The following is a 26657-nucleotide window of genomic DNA, read 5'->3' as shown; positions in this document are numbered from 1 at the left end:
ATATATATATATATATATATATATATATATATATATATATTCTTAGTTTTATATCATACTCATGCAAATGCACAGGCTATACTAGTAATTTATAATACTTCTACTTTTTATGACATATAAATGAATGATTGAAATTTCGACAATATTTTTGAATAACGATTAAAAATATTTTTAACAATTGCTCTTTAATAATTTGTCATTATTAAACTTGTTATTGTATTCATCAATAGTAAAACCATTCATTAATTTTTACCTTATTTTATTTTGTTCATTTGTTTTCTTTTATAATAAAGGAGAACTAACATGAGAACACATAGTCATAGTCCACACTTTCAGATTAAATCGAACCCGTAACCTTTTTACTTTTATCCATTCAACTTAAACATTACATGATTTTGCCTATAGAGACCTATTTGATAATAGATTTCTACCTATTTTATTTTGTCCATTCAACTTAAACATTACATGATTTTGCATATAGAGGCCTATTTGAGTTGAGTTATTCATATTTTATCCAAGTATATTATTATCTCATCATCAACTAAATTTAATCCAATTATTTAAATTAAGAATGTAAATGAATTAGTTCGATTGTATTGGTTAAAATATAGATTGGATGGTTATATATATATATATATATATATATATATATATATAATCAAAATCAACTACAAATTAAAATCAAACAGAAACTCCATTCAATCTCAGGCTGTACATTTATTCAAAATCATATATAACAAAATGAAATGTTATAAGAAAATGCATAAATAGTTGAAGCAGTTCGGTTTAGTTATTCACATAAATATACATCCAAACATTGACATTGGTTTGTTAAATTTTAAATCTTTGAAAAAATATATCAAAATCTAAATAAAGAAATCTAGTACCAAATTCTGGATAGCCTGCTACATTCTTTTGCAAAAATTGATAACAAAACTGACCATTTCATGCAAGAAATCTAACATATGATATTTAATGTAGGTTAGAAAATTTTCTATGAGTCACTTCATAAGGCTAAACTAAAAAATGAATTTCAAACCAGTTTTCTGAAATTCATAAACTTGTTTTTTTTGTAATGCCGCTCTTCAGGTTGTTGAGTAATGTAAGATCCTAGACTTTGCTCTTCAATCACGGAGATCGAGTCAATAGAAAACCAAATAAAGAGGAATAAACTATGTCCTGAATATGGTCCAACTTTTATGCATGTTTGAAACCAGAATGTAATGAGAGAAAGCCTTTTGAATTGCAATAAAGCATTAACAAGAGGTTTGCTTAAAAATCAAAACAAAGTGAAAATGCCTGATTTATTTGGCATGACTTGATTTCTTAAACTTTATTTCTCTTGAAATGAATTAGAATTGAGCTTCTTTTTTTTCCTTCTAAAATATCCATGAACTAAATGAAGATAATGCATGATGATTCAAAATTAGAAAGATGACTAATTGAATTGATGATTCACTTTGAATGATCCCAATGCTTGAATATTTTACAAGATGGCATGATTTCATATCATGGTTGAACATGATATCATATCTTCTTCTTTTTTTCTAAAGTAGTTATGAACTAAATGAAGATAATGCATGATGAATCAAATTGAGAAAGATGATTCACTTTGAATGATGTCAATGCTTGAATATTTTGAATGCTTACATATCTTGGTTGAACATGATATCATGAAAACATTGTTTGAAGGTCTTCGATGTGTTGAATGTGAATTGCATGCTTTGAATGATATTCATGTTTTCCTCTAACCAGAGTCTATTAGGAACCCAAGACTTTAACCATTTGAATTATCCTAGTGGGTTAACTAACCGATACAAATCAACAACCAAAACCAAACCTTCTATTTTAATAAAAGGTAATAAAACAAAAAGAGCAATATATTTCCTATATTCTATATCATATGTAGCTTGCTTGAACAATTTTCTTTTCTAAGTACTTATCCAAGAAATAAAATCCATGGAAGTAGAGAGCTTCAATCTCCGCTCTTTGATCCCTCTCAACCATCATTACAACTTCTTCTCTATAGTTCTCCTGCAAGTAATTAACTAATTTCTCATCAATGACATGCCTTTAATTCAAATTGAGGCTAACAAATTAAAAACTGGCATTCAATTTTAAACCTGTAAAATCCCCGAAGACAACAAGCTTTTCGCTATTTGAAGGTCCCGTGGTTTGAGAGGAATGAAAGATTCTTCAAGTATGAGTTCCAAATCATCTCTTCGAATTCCTAGCCATTTAACATTGCAAGCTGCCATAAAGATTGTTAGTCCAATTTTATTCTACTTTAAACATCAAGAGAACTAAAGAAAGCACCATATTAATATGCCTCCAGTCCCATTCATATGCTTCCATATTTGAATGTACATAAAACTGCCAGTCCTGCTGGATTCCTTGAATATCAACATACAAATATAAATGTGGAATTTATGTGACAATGAACTCAGTATTGTATAATGTCCTACTAGTCAACCAGGCAAAGAATAGGGAACTCTGGATAAGCACTGCTCAAATGGTGCAGGAAAAATCTATATTTGACAATAAAAATGATATATTTACACAAACATTAATTAAAAACGATAGAAAATATATTTAATTAGACTCGGTTAACAAAACACTTATTGGGAGTACCCCAATCTATGAATTCAATAGAACAATTGCCTAAATAACTTAATGTTAGAAAATTTCACTAAATCTAGAAATACCAAGTTAAAAAGAAAATACATGAGTCATATATTAGTCTCCACCTTCACTCAAATCCTTCTTGTTAAATCAATCATATCTTCACTTTCGCTCAAGCCCTTCTAAAATCATGCAGTTTATAACACAAACTGAATTTGGCCAACCCTAATGTTTTAACTAGTCAAAAGAAAAGCTGGTATTCAGAAGAAATGGTTGGACCATTTTCTTATAGCTGAAATGAACATAGCACAATCGACAAAAGAAAGGATTTAATGAAGAAAAATGAACTTATGTGCCCCCAAACAATATCAAATGATGCAAATTTACATTCGTATACAGGAATGAATCAAATCTTTTACCATTAACTTATTTCATTTTTAAGGCAGGCTTTGGTGATAAGTGTATTGAAGCAAATTAATATCATTTTTGTTCATTAACTTATCTCCTATGTCTCATTTTTGCCTGTAATATTAACTTATTTTGTGTCCTTTAATCATCAATGTGTTAGTGCAAGTTGAATGAAGTATTATTTAAGGATCAAATTGCATATTGAAGAACTAACAACATACAAATTCAACTAATTTGAACTCAATTGAAATATATAATATTTCTCTTTAATCAGCATAAGGTAAAATCAACTCTAAGTATGAAATACAATCCATAGGATATTATTACTATTACCTTGTAGCAATGTCTGGGTAGCCTTTGCCTGTGATGAGGATACTTGGTATCTGATTAAAAACACAGTCCTCAACTAGCCTCTGGAATATGGCGTGCTAAGGATTCCATTGAACTGGCAGGAATTAGTATATATATATAACAAACCACTTTGAGTACATAAATGAAATATGGACTCAATATGTTTGTTTACCTTCTCCACCACAATGATGTAGCGAGCATCGGTTTTCGCAACCAATTTCTCTAACAAAGCCAAGTGGTTAGATTATTTGAATTAAATCCTAATAATATATATGAGATAATAATACTACGATTAACAATTAGCGGAAGCGTACCTGTACTCATCATCTATTTCCTTATATTTGAAAGATTCTTTAATCTTCTCTTCCTTTAGAATTGGAATGGATCTTCCAATTGATGAGTACGTCAAATTTGTTTTCTCTCTCTATTGATGGGGACGCAAAGAAAAAAATGAATCGCACATCAATTGGGGACCATTCCGTTACAAAATAACCATAATGTTAGTTATTTTGGTTTGAACATTTCCAATTTAGCCCTTCATAAAATAAAAAGTTCACTTATGTATCCTCACTTTATATTCATGACAAATACACCCATAAGCCTATAAACTTGATTTCACATTAGATCACATTATTTTGGCTTAATTAAAAGATGACATTTGCACAATTATTTTATATAATAGTGATCCATAAACTCCAACGATCTCCCACTGGATCACGTATTACAAAAATAAATGTAACAATCATAATGCGCTCGAAGTTTTGTGTCATCTCATTCATATGTTGTATAAATAATTTTATCAATTAACTATATCAATATAGGACTGTTAGATAAAATTAGACCGGTTAATAGAACTTAACACAAATAAACTTCCTATGCAGGAACAGACAAAGAACCAGACCGGTCAAATCAATGAACCGGTTAAGAAGCTTCACCAGTCAAGCTATCAAACCGAACAAAAAAACCTGACCGAACAAAGAAGGCAAGATCGGTCAAAACCGAAGACCGGAAACACCAGATAGTCGGTCATTAACCGACCAGAAGCCAAAGCAATAACCGGAAGACATCCGGTCAAGACAAATAACCGATCAGCATAAGAAGATACTTCGGGTATCTTTTGAGAATGATACCAAAGTAACAGACTGAACATTTCCATATTCATACAAGTCTGAGGACAGTCTGCAGGCTGCAGAAAACCGTCCTACAAGATCTTTCCACTTCAGGATAAATCAGAAAGGCAATCTTCCAAGTACAGACAACTGTCTAACCGACAGTTACCACATTGAGTAAAAGACAAACCTAGTCGGTTTGTCCTACATACTGGAAGATTAGACCGCCAGGTCTGAATCACTAAACCTCTGCTCAACCAATCAAATTCAAGGAAATGAAATATGACCGTTGGCATATTTCACCTATAAATGGAGCAGCTGAAGAGGAGTAAATGCGGGACACAGTGGACAATTAATTTACAAGTGATAAGATTGTGTTCTATCTCTAGAAAAGCTTAAGTGCTAAGTTGAAGTGTAATTCTACAATTTTGGTGTAAATTGTACAGGTGTTATCGAGCAGGAAATAAGTCTCGATCGGATTGTATTTGTTTTCCTTAGTGAATATCCTTCTCGCGGTTTCGAGAGGAAGGGGTGACGTAGGAGTTTTATCTCCGAACATCCATAAAAACCTGTCTTGTTTTTACTTTTTGCCGGTTCTACTTTCTTACCGATTTGTACTAACCAACTTACACCGCTTTGACCAACTCTACATCACCTAAACCGAATCACTAAGCTCCAAACCGATCCAGCAACTTCCAAACCTGCCTTATCCAAGAACCGGTTCTGCCTATCTCGTGAGTGTGCTTCTTCAACCTGAAACAAACCTCTTCCGCGCTTGAACCTGGTTCAAGGGTTTGTGACAGTTTGTGTAGTATTGAAACCCCGGTGTTAATCTCTAACCGGATTAATCACCACCCTTTGAGTGAGACGCGCTAACCGACCCAACCCTGGTCCTCCAGCCGCGACCTAGATCCTAACAATTGGTATCAGAGCAGTTAGTTTCAATACTCAAGCAAGCATATCGTTTGATAGGCCACCAATGCTAGAAGGTGATGACTTTGCCAACTGGAAGGCACGCATGCACCTGCACTTAATCACCATGGATGACGAGATGCAGTTCATTCTGGCTGAAGGACCGATAATAATTGATAAGGACAAGAAGGATTGGACAGCTGAAGATAGGAGAAGAAACAATCTGGATAACCATGCCAGAAATCGGATCTCCAACGGTGTGGACAGAAACAAGTATTGCAAGATCAGAGACTGCAAAACCGCAAAGGAAACATGGGAAACGGTTATTCAGATTCATGAGGGAAATGAAAGAACCAAGGAAAACAAGGTAATGGTAGCTACTCAGAAGTTTGAAAGCATCAAGATGAAACCGGGAGAAACAATGAGAGAATACAGTGACCGGTTCACAGGTGTGTTAGACGAGCTAGCAACTCTTGGCAAGAGGTATGATAATAAGGAGGTCATCATGAAAGCGCTAAGATCTCTTCCAAGTGCGTGGGATATAAAGACAATGGTGATGAGGGAATCAAACTGCCTAAGCAAGATGAAGCTACATGATGTATTCGAAGATCTTAAGGCGTATGAGTTTGAAATGAGATCTAGGACTGAAGAAGAGGTTTCAGCCTCAACTAGAGCATTGATCACATCCACAGAACCGGTTGCACCTGCACCGATTAGAACCGCCGAACAGTTCACCGAGGATGCCATGGAAATGCTTGCACAGAAATTTGGGAGGTTCATGAAAAGAAGCCAACCGACAACCAACTATAACTACGGTGATAAATCAAATGTAAGATGCTATAACTGTAACTGTTTGGGACATTTCAAGTGGGAATGTAGAAAACCGAGGAGGGATGACCGGAAACCGGACAACCAAAATAACCGAAATAATTATCAACAAACCGGTGAAGGAAGTGAGGTTCAGAAAGCACTGATAGCCGATGATGGAGGAAGTCTATGGGCTCACAGTGACAGTGATGATGAACTCACATGCCTCATGGCAAATGAGGAACAGGTATTTGACTCTCCTTGTGAAGAATTTACTAAAGATGAGTTATATAATGCATTGAACGATATGGTAGCAAAGTATAAGAACCTACTAGCCCTATTACCTAAGCAACCCAACTTTAGAGCCGACCTTATAGTACCCATTCTAACCGAACCAGAAACCATAGAAACTGATGAAACACCTACCTTAGAAACCGAGCTAGCACCTGAACCATCACCTAAGACCGAACAGTCTAATGAACCAGCTCGAGAATTGACCGAGGAGGAAAATGCCCGACTCCAGTATAAAATGACCGCATATAAGAGATCTAGTGAAATGGTAAGAAAGATGTGTAGTTATAAAAGACACCCTTTTTGCATGTTCGGCCTAGGATACAAGAACGATAGATCCAAAAACCAAAAACCCATAGACAAAGTAAGGCTCACAAATGATGATCTTCCCTTTATAAGTTTTATTAGAAACTCCTTAACCGCTAAAGAAGAATTGACCGCCTATTATACGGCAGAAAAACTAACCTATGTAGGTCCAACTGATTCTGAGAAATGACTTCACTCTGAGAAAAGGAAAGCCAACCTGTTCAATAATAGGAGAGCCAACCCACAACAGCATAGGACAAACCAAAGATCATACCTATACAAGGCCTTCTTAGGGAAGCCGAAAGATTCAAAACCGAGTGTCAGAAAGATAGTTAAAACATTAACCACGAAAGCTGTCCGGTTTGTCAAGGTCTGGATGCCCAAGGGACTAATCGCATGTGGACCCAAGTAAATGTGGGTACCAAACAGTTGTAAATATGTACATTTTGCAGGATTTAAAGAAACGGTTAGGAAACTCTGAATGGTACTTGGATAGTGGTTGCTCCAGGCATATGACCGGGAACAACAACCTTCTAACCGACATCAGAATAGAAACCGGTGCGCTAATCAACTTCGGTGACAACTCAAAAGGTAGAACTGTGGGTAAGGGTAAGATTGTCCATGGTAACCTAACAATTGATAATGTACTCTTAGTTGAAAACCTACGTTTTAACTTGTTAAGCATTAGTCAAATGTGTGATGCTGGATACACGGTAGAATTTCTTAAACATGCATGCCTAGTTAAGAACTCTCAAGGTACCATATTACTAACCGGAAATAGGCTAGGAAATATCTTCAAGGTAGACTGGAAAACTAAAGTAGAATATCCTATATGTATGATAGCTAAAACTAATCAAACCTGGCTGTGGTATAAAAGACTAAACCATCTGAACATGAAAACCTTAAATTATATTCGCAGTAAAAAGTTAGTCGACAGAATTCCTAACATAGTATTTAATAAGGATAAAGTTTGTTCAGCATGTCAAATGGGTAAACAAACTAGGTCAACCTTTAAGAGTAAATGACACATTCAATCTAACCGATGCTTAGATCTTCTTCACATGGATTTATTTGGACCGATTCAGGTCATCAGCCTAGGAGGTATTCTTTACACCATGGTAGTTGTTGATGATTACTCTAGATTTACATAGGTAATATTCTTACCATCCAAACGTGACACCGTATCAAATTTGATCACACTGCTTAAACGTTTGCAAAATGAAAAATCAACACGCATTAATAGCATTAGAAGTGATAGAGGTACCGAATTTACAAATAGTACTTTAACCGTATTTCTTGATAAATCCGGTATTAGACACAAGTTGTCTAGTGCTAGGACTCCTCAACAGAACGGCCTGGCTGAGAGAAGAAACCGAACTCTCAAGGAAGCCGCACGGTCCATGATAGCCGATTCGGGTATTGCTCAAAAATTCTGGGCTGAGGCTATTAATATTGCATGCTACACACAAAACCGATCTTTGATTAACAAATTTCACAACAAAACACCTTATGAGGTTTATTTTGATAGAGTTCCGAACCTCAAGTATCTTAAGATTTTCGGTTGTAAATGTTATATTCATATAAATGACAAAACATATCTATCTGCTTTTGATGCAAAAACCGATACTAGGATCATGTTAGGTTACTCAGCAGTAAGTAAAGCATATAGAGTGTATAACAATAGAACCTTAACCGTGGAGGAATCACTTCATGTTGTTTTCGATGAATCGGTTGAAAGTAATACTGCTTCATGCTTTGATCTACACAACAGATTGGAAAATAATAATATACATTCTGATAGTGAAGATGAAATTCCGGTGTTCAGGCGGTTTGTCCATAACCAAATGGGTAATGATGAAGCCCAGTCGGATCAAGCTGTCCCACGACAGGAAGCTGACACTTCGGTCCAAACCGAGGAAATCGGTTGGTCTGACATTATTGCTCAGCCTACCGATATGTCTAGCCTTAATCAAGAAAACGGTAATTTGGTAGACACCCCTGAACCGAATTTCAAAAGGAACACCAAGCATCCTCTTGAGCTAATCATAGGTGACCCTTCAGAACCTATTCGAACTAGGCGTCAAATTCTGGAGGAATACTTTAATTCCGCCTTCATATCCCAGATTGAGCCGAAAAGAGTGGATGAAGCATTGTCAGATCCGGATTGGATCTTGGGAATGCAAGAAGAGTTAAACCAGTTTGAGAGTAATAAAGTCTGGTACCTAGTCCATAGACCGAAAGATCAACCGGTCATAGAACAAGATGGGTATTTAGAAATAAACTCAATGAAGACGGTTTGGTCACGAGGAACAAAGCCAGATTAGTGGCACAAGGTTACAAACAGGAAGAAGGCATTGATTTTGAAGAATCATTTGCCCCTGTCGCTAGGATTGAAGCTATTAGGATTTTTCTAGCATTTGTTGCATTAAAAAATTTTAAGGTTTTCCAAATGGATGTTAAAAGTGCATTTTTGAATGGTGACCTACGTGAAGAGGTATATGTTGAACAACCACCCGGTTTCAAAAATGTTGAACTACCCAATCATGTATACCGGTTAAATAAAGCTTTATACGGTCTAAAGTAAGCTCCTAGAGCCTGGTATGACACACTAACCGCATTTTTGTTAAAACATGATTTCACCATCGGTTCGGTGGATAAAACGTTATTTAAGTTTGAGAAAAAGGAACATATCCTACTTGTTCAAATCTATGTAGATGATATCATCTTCGGTTCAACCGATCCTAAGTTATGTGTTAAATTCTCAACCCTGATGACTAACAAATTTGAAATGAGTATGATGGGAGAATTAAGTTTCTTCCTAGGTCTTCAGGTTAAGCAACTCGAAGAAGGAACATTCATCAGTCAACCCAAGTACACTAAGGAACTGTTAAAGAAATTCGGGATGAATACATGCTCCTCATCGGCTACTCCAATGAGTTCATCGGTCAAATTGGACAAAGATGATGAGGGTCAAGCGGTAGACCTAACCGCCTACCGGGGCATCATCGATTCTCTTCTATACCTGACAGCAAGTAGACCGGATATTCTATTTGCAGTTGGTGTGTGTGGACGATTCCAGGCCAACCCAAAACAATCCCACTACACAGCCGCAAAGCGAATCTTGAAATACCTAAAGGGAACATCTGACGTCGGTCTGTGGTATTCAAAGGATTCATCTTTTAACCTAACAAGTTATTCAGATGCAGATTATGCAGGTTGCAAGGTTGATAGAAAAAGCATCAGCGGAACATGTCAATTCCTAGGTGATCGGCTTGTTTCATGGCATAGCAAGAAACAGACATCGGTGGCTACATCAACCGCAGAAGCTGAATACCTGGCAGCCGGAAGCTGTTGTTCACAACTTCTTTGGATCCAACAACAACTGAAGGATTTCAGTGTTACAGCCGAAGAGTCTTCAATCTTCTATGATAACACAAGTGCCATAGCAATCACCTACAATCCGGTTCTACACTCTAGAACCAAGCACATATACATAAGGCACCACTTCATTCAGGAACATGTCATGCTGAAGCATATCCGGCTGGAATACGTATCGACAGATCAAAAAGTAGCCGATATCTTCACAAAGCCTCTACAGGAAGCTAAGTTCTCTCAATTCAGACTCACACTCGGTTTAACCGACATTAGTCAGATCATTCCTAAGGATGCTTAAAGGAAATCGGTTCGGACAGACAAAACCGATAGTTCCTCCTAAATTGTCGGATTTCAAATTTCCCAAGGTATCTATGGAAGAACCGTCTGGTTTATCAGTCATAGTAAACCGACCGGTTACTTAGTGCATGTACCAAATAACCGCATCGGGACGAACAACTGATAACTGACCGGTTCGGAAATAGTTTATCTTAGATTATTTGGTCTTCGAACAAAAGTGGAATAATTATCTGTGTTTAAACTTATCTGTTCTGAAACATTACCTTTTCAAAGTAAAATGGTCACACCTAAAAAGACGTGAAGATTTGATATCTTTCATGGTCCAGTTCTATGACCAACATCTCAGGCTGTAGACATGCTTATTTCGTGCAAAACTCTTTATCATATGGTTAATAGACATTATCACATGTGATACACTGGATAATTAGATCATCCCTCCACTAGTATATAAGTTGAACAAACCTTAAACAAAACAATCACAAGTTATAACTCACTCTCTCACTAAGACAAAAATGTATTAGTTTCCAAACATCCTTCAAGTGGATTTCAAATCTGCTCTGAGCACTAAACACTATGATGTATTCAAGATGATCAAATCACTTGAAGACACCGGCCTTCAGTACTTTCTAGATGACAAGCATGTCATCTATTCCGAATCTGTCCTGGAATTTCTTTACAATGCCAGGGTTTTCAGAGGAACTCCTCATTTTGACACCCATGTCCAATCAAAAGTGGGAGGCATAGTGTTTGACTTCACCGAACATGACTTTGCGAGATGTTTCAGCCTACCAAAGCAAGGGCTGACCGATCTCAATGTGTCGGCTGACATAAAAGCCGAGATCTCCCTAACCTTTGCGCGGTCAATTCAACCCGTTGATGACCATGGTACGAAGTCACTATTGAGAGCTGAATATCAGCTCCTCAATGACGTAATCGGTCGAAGCATCTTAGGGAGAGATGTGACGAACACCTACTGTATCGCAACCTTTAACATGATGGCTGCTATAACCACCGGAACACCGGTTATTTGGTCAAGGGTACTATTCGACGTCATAATCTGGATGATTGGCGTTCGAACAGTCGGCCTCGTTCCCCAACTGAGCTGTCTGCTTCTAGAGCTTGGAGTTCCAACCTGTCCGGACGAAGGTTTGAACCAAGCTCAGGTGCTCACCAAGGAAGTCACCGACTCATTCTATGAGCGGTTTGAAAAGGCCTGGAAGAGGAGGAACCGTCACACCACCTCCAACGGATATTAAGTCACTCCTTCCTACAACCGGTCATTTTGTTGCACGCACCGGTTGTATCCCTGTTCAACTCTATTATGATCACTTCGGCCTAGTCTATGTTATCTTCGGTTTCAATCGGTTACTCTTCAGTTTGTTGTTGCATCCGCCATTAATGAAAAGTCACATTTAATTAATGAAGTAACTCCCAACTATATGAGTAATTACTACCCAACTAACTTGGTTACTTTTGGACTAAATCCCTACCTCGAGCTCCGTAATTGGTCAAAAGTAATCTCTTTCCAATACACTTTGGAAACATAAATATTCTCTTCTCTAATAAGACAAAACTGATCTTCAATGTTGATATTTCCCTCCAAAACCGGATCTATATAAAGAGCCATCCCCTAATCAACTTAACACATCTCAAAATCAAAAATCTCTTGAACTCCATCTCTCTCTTAGCAAAGTTTGAATCATGCCGAGCCGAACTCTACCAAACTTCCTAAGCATTGATTTCGAATCATGCCTGGAGATCAATGATCAAGAAACAAAGGAGATGTTGTTTGAATCCCTCATTAACACCGGGCTTAGCACCTTTCTCGAAGAATCCGGTCCTATACTCCTTGAGGATGTCAAAACTTTCTTCAGAAGTGCTTGCGTAAGAGGAAACTACATTGTTTCCACGGTGAGAGATCACACATTCTGGCTGGATGGAGCCGAGTTTGCTCAAATGTTTAACCTACCCACCGAAGGGTTTTCGGACTTCCCGCCCCGGGAAGGCAGCGCCGCGGTATCTTATGCTTGGCTGTTCTCAAGAACCAGGGTGCCGGTGGAGAACAACGGGCCAAAGACCGATCTTCGTTTCCACATCCAGCTCCTCCTTGAAATTGTCAATCGCTCCTTAATCTGCCAATCCCCCAACCAGCGCTACACCAAGAAGGTGTACAACATGATGACCTACATCATGAGTTATACTTCCATAAATTGGTCATCGGTTATATTCAACATCCTGAAAACTATGGTGTTGACCAAAAGAGGTCTCGGCTATGCTCCTCATATCAGTCGACTCATTCTCAAGTACCGTCCAGAATTTGGACCGGGTACACCGGCATCTCTTTCAAACATTCTTGATGATGACAAGTTCTCAAGGATGGTTATTGCTTAAGCTGTATCGTTATCTCCTTTGCACTTCTTTTCTTTCAAATCGATCCGTATATCGGTTTCTATCTTGTACCTTTATTTAATGAAAATCCATTTCAGTTTCATAACCGGGTCAACGGTTGGAAAAAATCAGATCACTCATCTAACTAACCGGCTAAAACCGATAAGCAAATTTGTATTTGTAAAACGGTTCAGATCACTCAAAACACCGCATCATCGCGGTTAACCGATCACTTCATAAAACGGTTTCAAAAAGGGGCTGCTTCATCAAAACCTAAATTGAAAGATCACCTAAAATCTTTGAAGGGAAAATTCCCGCCCAAATATCCCGCCTTGATTTCCCGCCTTGAATTGCCGTCTTTTTGGATTACCGCCCATTGTTTGCCGCCTTGTGGCTTGGAGGGAAAATTCCTGCCCAAAGGTGATGGGACGGTTTACGACGGTTGAGCTTCCAAACCGCGCCTATAAAAAGAGACTTGGCCATTTCATTTCATTCCTACGCGAAACAGCTTTCTCTCTCTAGCTCTCAAACTCTCTCAAAGCGGTTTTTCTTTTGCTCTCTCGATTCAATCATCAACAATGGGTCGTAATTCCGCATTGTTCAAACATATCATCCAGGTGGACTTTGAGGAAATCAGACAAAACGGTTTGGCTCCGGCAAAGGAAGTTCTATCCCGGATTTCCGAGGCCGGTCTCGAATACTTCTTAGATGGTCCTTTCGTTCTATACAAGGAAGCGGTTGAAGAATTCTTTAATACCGCATCTCTCTCTGGCAGTACAATAACCGCAACCGTTGGCGGAAAACAGTTCGACATAACCGAAGAGTCGTGTTAGGATCGGGGACGCCCTTGGAGGACCGGGGTGTTTCCGGTTTTAGGAAGGGTGGCCGCTTACAACACACACAACACTTTGGTGATAGTCCGGTTAGAGACTATAACCGTTCTCAGCACTACACAAATTGCCACAAACTCTTGAACCGGGTTCAAGGGCGGAAATGTCTGTTTCAGCCTGAAGCAACGTATGAGACTTAGATGATGTTTTAGAAGGAGTTTGTTTTAGAGATATGAGTGGACCGGTTTTCGGAGTGAGATTGATTTTGGTTAGGTTAGATTCAGTGAATAAGCGGGAAATAAAGAAAATGACACAAGACAAGATTTTTTATGGATGTTCAGAGCAAACCCTCCTACGTCACCCCTTCTTCTCAGGTTATGAGAAGGATCTCCACTAACTTTCAACGTTACAATAATAACACTGTTGGTCGAGCCCAACTCGCTACTCGCCGGTTACACCAACTCACTCTTGATGTAATACAATAACACAACACAACAGGACACAGAAAGCTTCCGGTTTATGACACACCGGTTTTGGATCGTAAAAGTTTATCTCTCTAAGATTTTTGTAACTTATCGCTTTTCTCAGATGAATGTGATTCGCCTTTAATGAGGACGCTTCATCTTCCTTTTATAGTAGATGAGATCCCAACGGTCACATTCTTCTCTCACCGTGGGATTGGTTGATCAGCATCACGCCGGTGCAGGAAGGTTACTTGCACGTTTCACCTTCCTCAACACTTGGCAAGCATGCAAGAATTCCTCAGGAAAATGTGACGTTGCCGGTTTGCAGATTCGGACACGTGTCAGGCATGCACCTTCCGGTTGTCAACATCGGATCAGTAAATCATCATTGCTTTCCTCGCATGCTTCCGATCGGATCTGATCTTCTTTTATTCCTTCGAGACACGTCTATTTCGTCACACTACGTCACTTCTGCAGATTGTAGTTTCCGGTTTTGTCTCTTACATAATATAGTCCGACTGGAGTGTGAATTTTGTCTTTTGCTAGCCGGTCACTTGAGATAGTAAAAACCGGTTCCTCTGATCTTGACTTGATCACTTAGAACTGATTTTCTTTAAAGTATTTCAGCAACCGGTTTATGAGGCTCCCGCCGGTTTACACGATTTGGTCTGCTCCTGCACATGAAAGTTAACAATTGTTTAGTTTTTCTAGCCGGTTCCAAAAATTAACTTTACTTAATTTTTTCTTATCAATTTATCCCTTTTTGATTATTTAGAATAAATATTCAAAACTTGTAATGATGGCCGGTTTGAAAATTAACTTACTTAATTTTTCTTATCAAGTCGGTTGCGGAAATCCTACGCCTTCCAACAGATGGACGCAACGCTTCAATGGATCTAGATAGAAAAACATTCGAGGCGACTTGCCAGATTCTCTCGGCAACCGCGGTTCCTGTAGAAGTTTCCGGTAAGAAGTCATCACTACGACCGGAATACATACCGCTGTGTGACATCTTTACCAAGTCGGTTCAGGCGAGAGGTAGAAATTACGACAACCTCACCAAGACAAAAATCGAGATGCTTGCCGGCTTACTAAACGGAATAAATGTCAATTGGGCGAAGGAGAATTTCCACAATCTAAAGGACATGGTGAAACCGGATTCCACCCGGTCATGGGGATACGCCATCCCACTCGGAAAGATCATACTCCACAACAACATCAACACCGGTCCGAGTGTTATTCTTCCTTCAAACAAGATCATAAGGTCTCGTCAATTCTTAGAAAAGAAGAAGCCGACCCCCGGCTCTACATGTGGCGGAAGGAAGAAGTCTGCCGCTATGAAACCGGCCCCGGTAAAGGGCAGGACTGGAAGCAAGAAGAACAAACAACCGATGGAATCCGCGGAACCGCCCTCTGAAACGCGAGATGAGGACGATTCGGCCTCCAGCTCTGACCGAACTGCTTCAGAAAATACCGAAGAAAATCTGTCCGGTAAAGAAAAGGGACCGATTGAAGGGGAACAATCGGCCAGTATTGAACTTGAAGAAACCGGTGCAGACGACCCTGGGGAGGAAGACGTTCCCATTAAAAAGGACCAGAAGATAGCCGAATATATAGTGCGCAGAATCATGGAGGAAATCGATCTGCAAGCTCAGGCGGCTTCCGAAGTATACAATGAGTGGTTCCGGATCCGGTGCAACACATTCTTCAAACATGTGTTACCGGACCTAACCACTGGACAAAGATTCAAAAGGATTTTGGAGATAGAGGAAGACGTCATCAGCCTCACAAACGCTACGGATCCCAACTAAGCTATGGACCGACAGACAATAGTAGAACCTCGTGCTCGGCTATAAAAGCTAACCGAACATATGCAAAAGCTTACAGAAAGGTATATTCCAGGAACACCGAAGTCTCAACTACAACTTCTGGTGTTGGATATCCTTGCGGTCAAGAAAGGAGAGTTCATTGACGAGGTAGCGCGGCTTGAAGCGGTGCGCGAACAACAAAATACAGCGCACTCTCCGCGACTTGAGACCGGTGACGGTCAGAACCCAGGCGATCGGTCTCCTCTAGCGGATCAGGCTACCAACGAAACCGACGATAGGACAGAGCCTCCTATCACCGAAAATCTTGAATCCGATCAACCCGGGGATTCAGAACCGGCCATTACAGAAAAGGAGGTCATAACTATCATCAACGAATTTGCCAACACCAAGGTTCGACCGTGGAAAAAGAAAATTAAGAACGCCGTGGTTCAAACAATCAAGTTAGCCGAAACCACAAGGGAAGACCTTGTGAAGGCAAACGACCGGATCACGGAGGTCGAAGTCAACTACCGTGACGACACTGTTCTGTACGACGCTCATCTTAAACGAACCGTAGCCTTGGAAAATACGACCTCAAAGCTGGTAGATGACTTGGATCGGTTTCAAGAGAAAACCGAGCAACGGCTTACAAAGGTCGATGAGGACATGGGGCGGTCAAGCACCGAAGCAGGTTCGACACTCGACAGGGTCAAAACCGTTGAAGAGAAAAAATGCACTCCTTGAGGAACGAAACAACAAACTTGAAGCCGACCTCAAGGCGGTCACCGAACAGGTGAATGAGCTGATAAATGCCAAGCTTGCTACCGGTAGAGCGGTTGAGGAGGCAAACGCTGAGGCGGCTAAGAACATTCAGGATGCGCTGGACGAAGAAACGCGGAAAACGAAGGAGGCAACGCGATTGTCTGATGAGGAATTAGCCGAACGTGTACGAAATGTAGCGGCCAGAAATCCGGCACTTGCAAAGACCATAGCAGCTCAAGAGGCCAAGGATGCAGAACGATTAAACGTTGAAAAACAAAGGCTTGACGAATATGCTAAGGCTCACAAGAAGTCCAAAGTGGCTCCCTCCTCTTCGGTTCCGGCAACACGAAAAAGGAAAGTTCATTCACGAAAGGCTCAAGTCACCGGAATGCTAGGCAGAATCACCGAGACAGTTATTGACTCTATACCGGACCCGGCTCTGCAAACCGAGGATGACTTCAAGAGGATCTCGAGCCGCGACAAACAAGACAGCGAGTTATCAATGCGGTTCCAGTCAGCACGGTCGGTCAACCGTTCTCTCCTCACTAGGACATCACGGGAGCAGGAGGTTCTTCTTCAAGACCGGCTCAACCGGCTGAGGACCAACCAACAGATGACTTGATGGGAGACTTCCTGCCATCCAGATTGGACTAGGGGCTTTCTTTTCTTAACCTATGTTTATTTCGGTGTTTACATATATAATATTTTGCCCTTTTTCGGTTATCTTTACTTATATATATAAAGTTATTTTTAGAAACCAGCCTATATTTGCATTCCGACTGGATTTTGAATATTTTAAATAAAATAATCAAAAAGGGAGAAATTGATAAGTTAAAATATGGAATTTTTCAAAATTTTCTTAAAATTTTCCAAAATTTTTTCGAAAAATCCTCCCAAGCCAGTTTCCAAAAATCCGGCCAAATAAAACTCACAAAACCGGCCTACATTTGCAATCTTACATGATTTTGATAATTTTAAATAAAATAATCAAAAAGGGAGAAATTGTTAGATAAAATTAGACCGGTAATAGAACTTAACACAAATAAACTTCCTATGCACGAACAGACAAAGAACCAGACCGGTCAAATCAATGAATCGGTTAAGAAGCTTCACCGGTCAAGCTATCAAACCGAACAAAAAACCTGACCGAACAAAGAAGGCAAGATCAGTCAAAACCGAAGGCCGAAATACCAGATAGTCGGTCATTAACCGACCAGAAGCCAAAGCAATAACCAGAAGACATCCGGTCAAGACAAATAACCGATCAGCATAAGAAGATACTTTGGGTATCTGTTGAGAATGATGCCAAAGAACAGACTGAACATTTCCATATTCATACAAGTCTGAGGACAGTCTGCAGGCTGCAGAAAACCGTCCTACAAGATCTTTCCACTTCAGGATAAATCAGAAAGGCAATCTTCCAAGTACAGAGAACTGTGTAACCGACAGTTACCACATTGAGTAAAAGACAAACCTAGCCGGTTTGTCCTACATACTGGAAGATTAGACCGCCAGGTCTGAAAGGTTGACCGCCAGGTCTGAATCATTGAACCTCTGCTCAACCAATCAAATTCAAGGAAATGAAATATGACCGTTGGCATATTTCACCTATAAAAGGAGCAGCTGAAGAGTAGTAAATGCGGGACACAATGGAAAATTAATTTACAAGTGATAAGATTGTGTTCTATCTATAGAAAAGCTTAAGTGCTAAGTTTAAGTGTAATTCTACAATTTTGGTGTAAATTGTACGGGTGTTATCGAGCAGGAAATAAGTCTCGACCGGATTGTATTTGTATTCCTTAGTGAATATCCTTCTCGCGGTTTCGAGAGGAAGGGGTGACGTAGGAGTTTTTATCTCCGAACATCCATAAAAACCTGTCTTGTTATTTACTTTTTGCCGGTTCTACTTTTTTACCGATTTATACTAACCTACTTACACCGCTTTGACCAACTCTACATTACCTAAACCGAATCACTATGCTCCAAACCGATCCAGCAACTTCCAAACCTGCCTTATCCAAGAACCGGTTCTGCCTATCTCGTGAGTGTGCTGCTTCAACCTGAAACAAACCTCTTTCGCGCTTGAACCTGGTTCAAGGGTTTGTGACAGTTTGTGTAGTATTAAAACCCCGGTGTTAATCTCTAACCGGATTAATCACCACCCTTTGAGTGAGACGCGCTAACCGACCCAACCCCGGTCCTCCAGCCGCGACCTAGATCCTAACAAGGACCAAAGAGTTTGTCGTTGTATTTATTCACAACTAGACCCAACAATGATCACATAAATCAATACAATTAATTGACAAATCATATCATGAATGTAAGGAATGAAAATTTCGTGCACGGTGATCTTTTCATATCAATTTTCAATTGGTCCTACTTAAGTGAGATCAAACTTTTAACATTATTGTATAAAATATCTTTAAACATTATCATAACTGAAAAATAAAACTTAAGTGTATACACAAATACTTTAAAGTCATAGAACAACAATGTAATATAAACTCCCACTTAAACTAAAGATACTCAAATACTAAAATACTCATGTGAGTAGTGTTCTCATAAAAGACCTTGGGTACCAAGCCTTTTGTAAGAGGATCTGCTAACATGGAGTTTGTTCCAATATGTTCTATGCTTAATTGTCTATTTTGTACCCTTTCTTTAACAATAAGGAATTTAATGTCAATAAATTTTGACTTTGTTGTACTCCTGTTGTTATTTAAATATAATACGGCCAATCTGTTGTCATAGTACAATTTTAGTGGTCTTTCAATTCCTTCCATAATACGCAGTCCTGTGACAAAATTTCTTAGCCATAAACCATGATTTGATGCCTCATAACATGCTATGAATTCATCTGCCATGGTAGAAGAAGCTACAAGAGTTTGTTTAGAACTCTTTTAGGATATAGCTCCTCCAGCTAACAGATAAACATAACCTGAAGTCGATATTCTACTATCTTGGCCTCCCGTAAAATCAGAATCAGAATCAGAATACCCAATGATCTCAAACTTATTTGACCTCTGATATATGAGAATGCAATCTCTTGTTTTCTTTAAGTATCTCATAACCCTTTTGGCTGCTTTCCAATAATTTAATACCGCGTTACTAAGATATTTGCCTAAAACTCCAACAATATACGCAATATCAGGACGCGTACATACTTGAGCATACATCAAACTCCCAATAACCGAAGCATATGGAATTGATTTCATTTCTTTAATTTGAAGATTTCCTTTTGGGCATTGATTGAGGCTAAATTTGTCTCCTTTAGCGACAGGGGTATCTAAAGGTTACTATCAAACATCACATACCTTTTAAGCACTGTAACAATATAGTTTCTTTGAGATAATCCAATGATACCTCGAGAACGATCTCGATGTATTTGGATTCCTAATACAAAAGAAGCTTCGCCAAGATCTTTCATCTCAAAATTTTTTGATAAAAAACTCTTGGTTTCATACAATATGCTTAAATCATTTGTGGCAAGTAGTATGTCATCAACATACAAAATCAAAAAAATATGTTTACTCCCAACAAATTTCTGATACACACATTCATCAACGACATTTACCTCGAAACCAAATGAGATAATAATTTGATGAAATTTTTGATACCATTGACGAGAAGCTTGTTTGAGCCCATAAATGGATTTTCTCAATTTACATACCATATGCTTTGAGTCTTCCGACACAAAGTTTTATGGTTTCACCATATAAATTGTTTCTTCATGTCTCCATTGAGAAACGCTATCTTGACATCCATTTGGTGAAGCTTCATATCAAACTGTGCAACGAATGCCATGATTGTCTTAAAAGAGTCCTTCGATGAAACTGGAGAAAATGTCTCTTTAAAGTCAATCTCTTCCTTCTGAGAATAACCTTTTGCTACAAGACGAGCCTTATATTTGTCAACATTACCCTTTGAATCCCGTTTGGTTTTAAAAATCTATTTACAACCAATATGTTTCTTTCCTTCTGGTAACGTGATAAGTTCCCAAACTTTATTGTCTTGCATAGATTTATACTCTTCGTTCATTGCACAAATCCACTTTTCAAAATTAGTATCCTTCATAGCATGTTAGAAGCTGATAGGGTCATCTTCCATTATACTATCACTATCCTCATTTTCTTGAAGAAAAACTATATAATCATTTGATATAGCAGTTCTCTTTTCTAGTGGATCGTCTTAAAAGCACTTGATTTTGAGGTTGTTGAGTTTGTTCTTCAAGAGTTTGTTCAATAATTTCTTGTTGCTCTTGATTTTGAACTTGATCATTAATATGAATAATATCCATATCAATGTCAAAATCATTTGGGATATGAATCAAGTCTTCCTACATAGAAATTGTTGAATCCAAATTATCTTTAAAGACAAAGTTATTTCTCCTATCAAACTCAATATCCTCAAAAAATATTGTAGTTCCCGTCTCAAAATTTGTTTTTAACTTGGGATCATAAAATTTATATCCCCTTGATAGTTTAGAGTGCCCAATAAAATAACTGCTAACTATTTTGGGATTAAATTTTCTTTCATTCGGCCTATAAGCAGGGACGGGTCCAAGAATTGGTATTGGGTGGGCTTAAATTTTATGTATCAAAAGAAGACATTATACTATAATAATTAAATAAGTTAAATTGTACCGAATTTTAAAACATAAAATTCATCTATAATAAAAATATATATTTACATCTTTAGATAAATCTCGTTCAATATAGATGGTTAAAGAGTAGCAAAAAAATTATGCTCTATTTTATTGCGAAGTTTCGTCTTCACATTTTCATTATTGAAAATGTTTGCTCTCTAGTAGTAAAAGTTATAACGTTAAAACTAATTAAATATTTTATTAATTAGTTATAGTGAAAATTATAATAAAAATAGAAAAAAATTCGAAATGTTGTTAACTTGTAATATTAGTTCAACATAATAAAATCAAATCCGTTATAAATATAATAAAATTAATTAATACATAAATTAAGAAGATGGATATTATGAAAGAGAATAAGAAAAAAATATATAATATTTGTAAAGAATTATTACTGTTCCCATTGCTCATAACTTGAGGGACTTGTTTGTTTATTTTGTTAGTACTTATAATGAGAAAGCTCTCAAAGAGTGTGTGTAGATTTTCTATTCTCTCAACACCTGAACTCTCTACTATTTTTCTAATCTTTCTAAAAAATTTCTATTCTCTCAACACCTAAACTCTAAAACTCTCTACTATTTTTCTAATCTCTCGAAAATATAATATTCAAAGCTCTCAACTATTCTCCATTTCTGTTAATTACATAAATTAAGAATATGGATATTAGGGAAGAGAATTAGAAAAAAAAATAATATTCTATCTTTTTTTAAATTAAAAAATTAAATATAAATTTTTAAATAAAAATAATTAAATGATAAAGAATTAGTAATATATTAAATTAGTGAAATAAAATTATGTCTAAACAAATTCCAAATAAAATGGAAAGTTAATTAATGATATGAAATTAAACTTATTATTATTATTATATATATATATAAATATATATAAATATATATAAACGTATCTATATATATGGTATAGCATAAGAAAGGAAAAAGAAACAGGGTGTTTGGATTTTTTTTTAATTATATATATACATTAAAAAAAATTAAGGAAGCCCACCTCAACCCTACTATACATACGTCCCTGTCTATAAGGCCTTGCCTCAATAGGTCATCCCCAAACATGAAAATGCTTTAAATTAGGTTTACGACTAGTCTAAAGCTCATAAGGTGTTTTAAAAGTTGTTTTACTTGGTACTCTATTTAAAATATAGGCTGCAGTCTTCAGTGCCTCTCCCCATAAAGATTCTGGTAAAGTCGAACGACTAATCATACTCCTTACAATGTCCTTAAGAGTGCGATTACGTCTTTCAGCCACACCATTCATTCTAGGTGAACCAGACTTGGTGTATTGTGGGACAATCCCACACTCCTCTAGGTATCTGGCAAAAGGTCCTGGACGTTGTTCACATGAACGGTCATATCTACCGTAATATTCACCACCACGGTCAGATTTGACTTTCTTTATTCTTTTATTGAGTTGGTTTTCAACTTCAATTTTAAATTATTTGAATACATCCAATACTTGTGATTTTTCATGAATTAGAAATATGTATGCATATCTTGAGTAGTCATCTATAAATGATACAAAATATTATTGATCATTCTAAGAAGATGTAGGAAATGGCCCACAAATGTCCGTATGTATCAATTCTAAGACGTCATTTCCCCTTATTGCACATAATTTCTTTCTTTTAGTCTTTTTTCCTTTAATGCATTCAATACATATATTAAAGTCTGAAAAATCAATTTTATCCAAAATTCCTTCGGAAACAAGTCTTTCAACTCTATTTCTAGAGATATGTCGTAATCGCTTTTGCCATAGGGAACTTGAATTTTCATTATTTATTTTTCGCTTAGTACCATGTGATTCCACATTCAAGGTTTCATTATAAGAAGCAACTGTTTCAAGCAAATAAAGATTATCATAAGATATAAGTAAACCGGTTCCAACAACTTTAAAATTAATAGATAAAGTTAAATTTTCATTTCCAAATGAACAATAATATCCCAATTTGTCCATATAAACAACAAAAATCAAATTACGTCTAAATGACGGTACAACAAAAGTATCCATTAAATCTAAATAGTAACCAATACTTAATAATAATCTAAAATGCCCTATTGCTTCCACTTCTACCGATTTCTCATCTCCCACATAAATGCGTCTTTCAGCATCAATTGGTCTTTGGTAATTCAGGCAACCCTGCAATGAAACGCTTATATTAGCAGTAGCACCAGAGTCTAACCACCAAGTGTTTCTTGGTACTGAAGCTAAATTAACTTCAGAACAAACTAAATTATGAAATGTACCTTTCTTAGCATGCCAAATACGGTACTTAGGACAATCTTTTTTATATGTCCATCATTCTTACAAAAGAAACAACTCTTATCAATTTTAACTTGAGATTGAGATTGAGTTCGTTTCTTTTGTGCTGCAAATTTATCATTAGTAGCCTCATTTTTCCTCTTTATACCCTTTTCTTTAGAGGTGCTTTCCAAATGAGCACTTTCAGTACTGTTTTGTTTCAATCTCTCTTCCTCTTTTACACAAAATGAAATGAGCTCATTAAGAGACCATTTCTCCCTTTGACAGTTATAACTGACCTGAATTGACTGAATTGAACAGGAAGAGATATAAGAACCAAGTGCACGAGTAAGTCTTCAGACATCTCAAGTTTGAGTGCTTTCAACTTAGAAGCAACATTAGACATCTCCATGATGTACTCCCTTATGTTTTCCTTACCTTTAAACTTCATTGAAATTAGTCTCTTTAAAAGAGTGCTAGTTTCTACTTTATCAATTTTCTCAAAGTACTTTTCGATTTTGGCAAGGAAATCTTTAGCATTGGTTATCTCATCAGATACCGCACCCTTAAAAGCCTCATGTCTGCCACGCTTTATGATCATAAGACTCAAACGATTAGAACGTTCCCACTTCTCATATATTCTCTTATCATGAGAGTTACTATCATCCGTAGTAGGAGTGGGCTCATCCATTCTAAACAAAAAGTCAATATCCATGCATCCGAGAACAATAAGAATGCTTTCTTTCCAATCCTTAAAATTACTTCCATTAAGTATCGAAATCAAATTAGCATTAGCAGATACAGTAGCATCAACTGTACTCATAAATAAAAAAACAAAATAATAAATTACATTAATAACATGCTCATGATTATAATTTATCCCATCTCAAAATACTTAACACAACATTAATAGACAATAATATTAATTGCTAATAGTATTTTGTTGTAATGATCAAACATTAATAATAAAACATGTCAAATAATAAAATCTATCTTTGGATAGATTAATTATTCACATAAATATGACTTTATAATTATTACATGTTTATAATCACAAGTATTTATGTAATTAGGTCAATTAATTATCAATCTTTGAATCAATTAATATAATCACATTAATTATACAATACTTACATTCAAATTTTATTGAATCAATTTCAACAAACATTGTCACTTTCGCGATTATTTGAATCAACAAATACAATTCAATTAATGAACTATAATATCATTAATTTTGAATTTAAATGTCATATATATTATTATATATAACTCAAATCAATAATATATTATTTTCTAAATAAACATATAATTTTGTTTTGATAAATGACATGTAGTTTAATTTAATTTTATTGTGAAATAAAATAAATTATACCTAATCAATTATATATATATATATATATATATATATAATTAATATTCCTCAATTCTCTCTTATAATATATAATATATTATATCAATAATAATCTAAATAGTCGACTGAGGAGAATCTTAATATCCCTACATTTTATCAACAAAAAATTCTTCTGTTTAACCATAAATCTTTATATTTTACATAAATTTATTTGAAATTATCACAAATTAATATATATATATATATATAATCATAATAACATGCTTTTATTATCAATTGCATGCATATAAATCTGCATATATCTGCACCCGATATATGCTATATAATTTTCTCACATAATTAAATCTGAATATGTTATCTACACCGATATAATTTATCACATAATTAAATATAATTTCTCACATAATTAAACTAGGATGGCTCTGATACAATTGTTAGATTATCTGAATTAAATACTAATAATATATATGAGATAATAATACTGCGATTAACAATTAGCGGAATACATGTACTCATCATCTCTTTTCTTATATTTGAAAGATTCTTTAATCTTCTCTTCCTTTAGAAGTGGAATGGATCTTCCAATTGATGAGTACGTCAAATTTGTTTTCTCTATCTGTTGATGGGGACGCAAACAGAAAAATGAATCGCACATCAATTGAGACCATACCGTTACAAAATAATCATAATTAGTTATTTTAGTTTGAACATTTCTAATTTAGCTCTTTCATAAAATTATAAAGTTCACTTAGGTATCCTCACTTTATATTCATGACAAATACACCCATAAGCCTATAAACTTGATTTCACATTAGATCACGTTATTTTGGCTTAACTAAAAGATGATATTTGCACAATTATTTATTATAATAGTGACCCATAAATTCCAACACAAGTCTCCTGTAATAGCATAACCTGATGACCACATGCAACACATTCCACCACCTCTTGATTTAGCTCCTAGTTGCAGAAAGATAGTAAAACATTCAGTTGAACAAGTATGAGTATCTAAGTTCGTAGTAATGGAATGAATGCCTGAAGAGATAGACGCCCAGAAACTGCCCCTCTGGAAGATGCCATGATTCCAAGACTGTAACGGCTACATTGGAGCAATGACACCAAATCTGTTTAGCTTTTTAACTTTAGTATGCATCAACCAACACAATCACCATATACATTGGATCATTAACTAAATGAAAGAGAGGTGAATTACACGACCTTGAATAGTCCTGTTAACTTCCAACTGAGATGGGAAGTATTCAGGAGAATTGCTAATCAGCTTGTAAAACAGTTCTCTCTGTGTCACTCTCTTCTCTAGAATCAATTTTGATAACACATCTCCATCATCTTCCAGACTACCGGATGGGAAGTGGAGAAAGACAAATGAGTATTTGCAAGTATATATACATATGTGTGAGCAGTCTGATGTGTTTCTTTGATACCTCTGATGAAGTACTTAGCAGCATTCTCCCTCATCAAAGACCTGGTGCATAAAAAATCCGAGAGGAAATCCACGAGGTATCGTCGATCAACAAAGATTGTTTGGATGAGGGAGGTCGGGTGGTGGGTGGGGTGTGGAATGTGATGTCGAAATTAGTTGTTAGTTTGGTGAGCATTTGAAAGTGTGAGGGCACGAGATTAGATTGGGTAGTGGGTGTTTTGTCGAGTGTGAGGTCGAAAT

General features: G+C 36.7%; 1 pseudogene; it reads right to left on the bottom strand.

Annotated features, from left to right (window-relative positions):
- Positions 1-1899: 1899 nt before the first annotated feature.
- Positions 1900-26452, bottom strand: LOC124934987 (annotated as a pseudogene).
- Between the last annotated feature and the right edge of the window lie 205 nt (positions 26453-26657).

This window comes from Impatiens glandulifera, chromosome 4, assembly GCF_907164915.1.
Source record: "Impatiens glandulifera chromosome 4, dImpGla2.1, whole genome shotgun sequence".
NCBI lineage: Eukaryota > Viridiplantae > Streptophyta > Magnoliopsida > Ericales > Balsaminaceae > Impatiens > Impatiens glandulifera.
The sequence above is the reverse complement of the archived record's forward strand: the minus strand, read 5'-3'. Positions and strand labels throughout refer to the sequence as shown.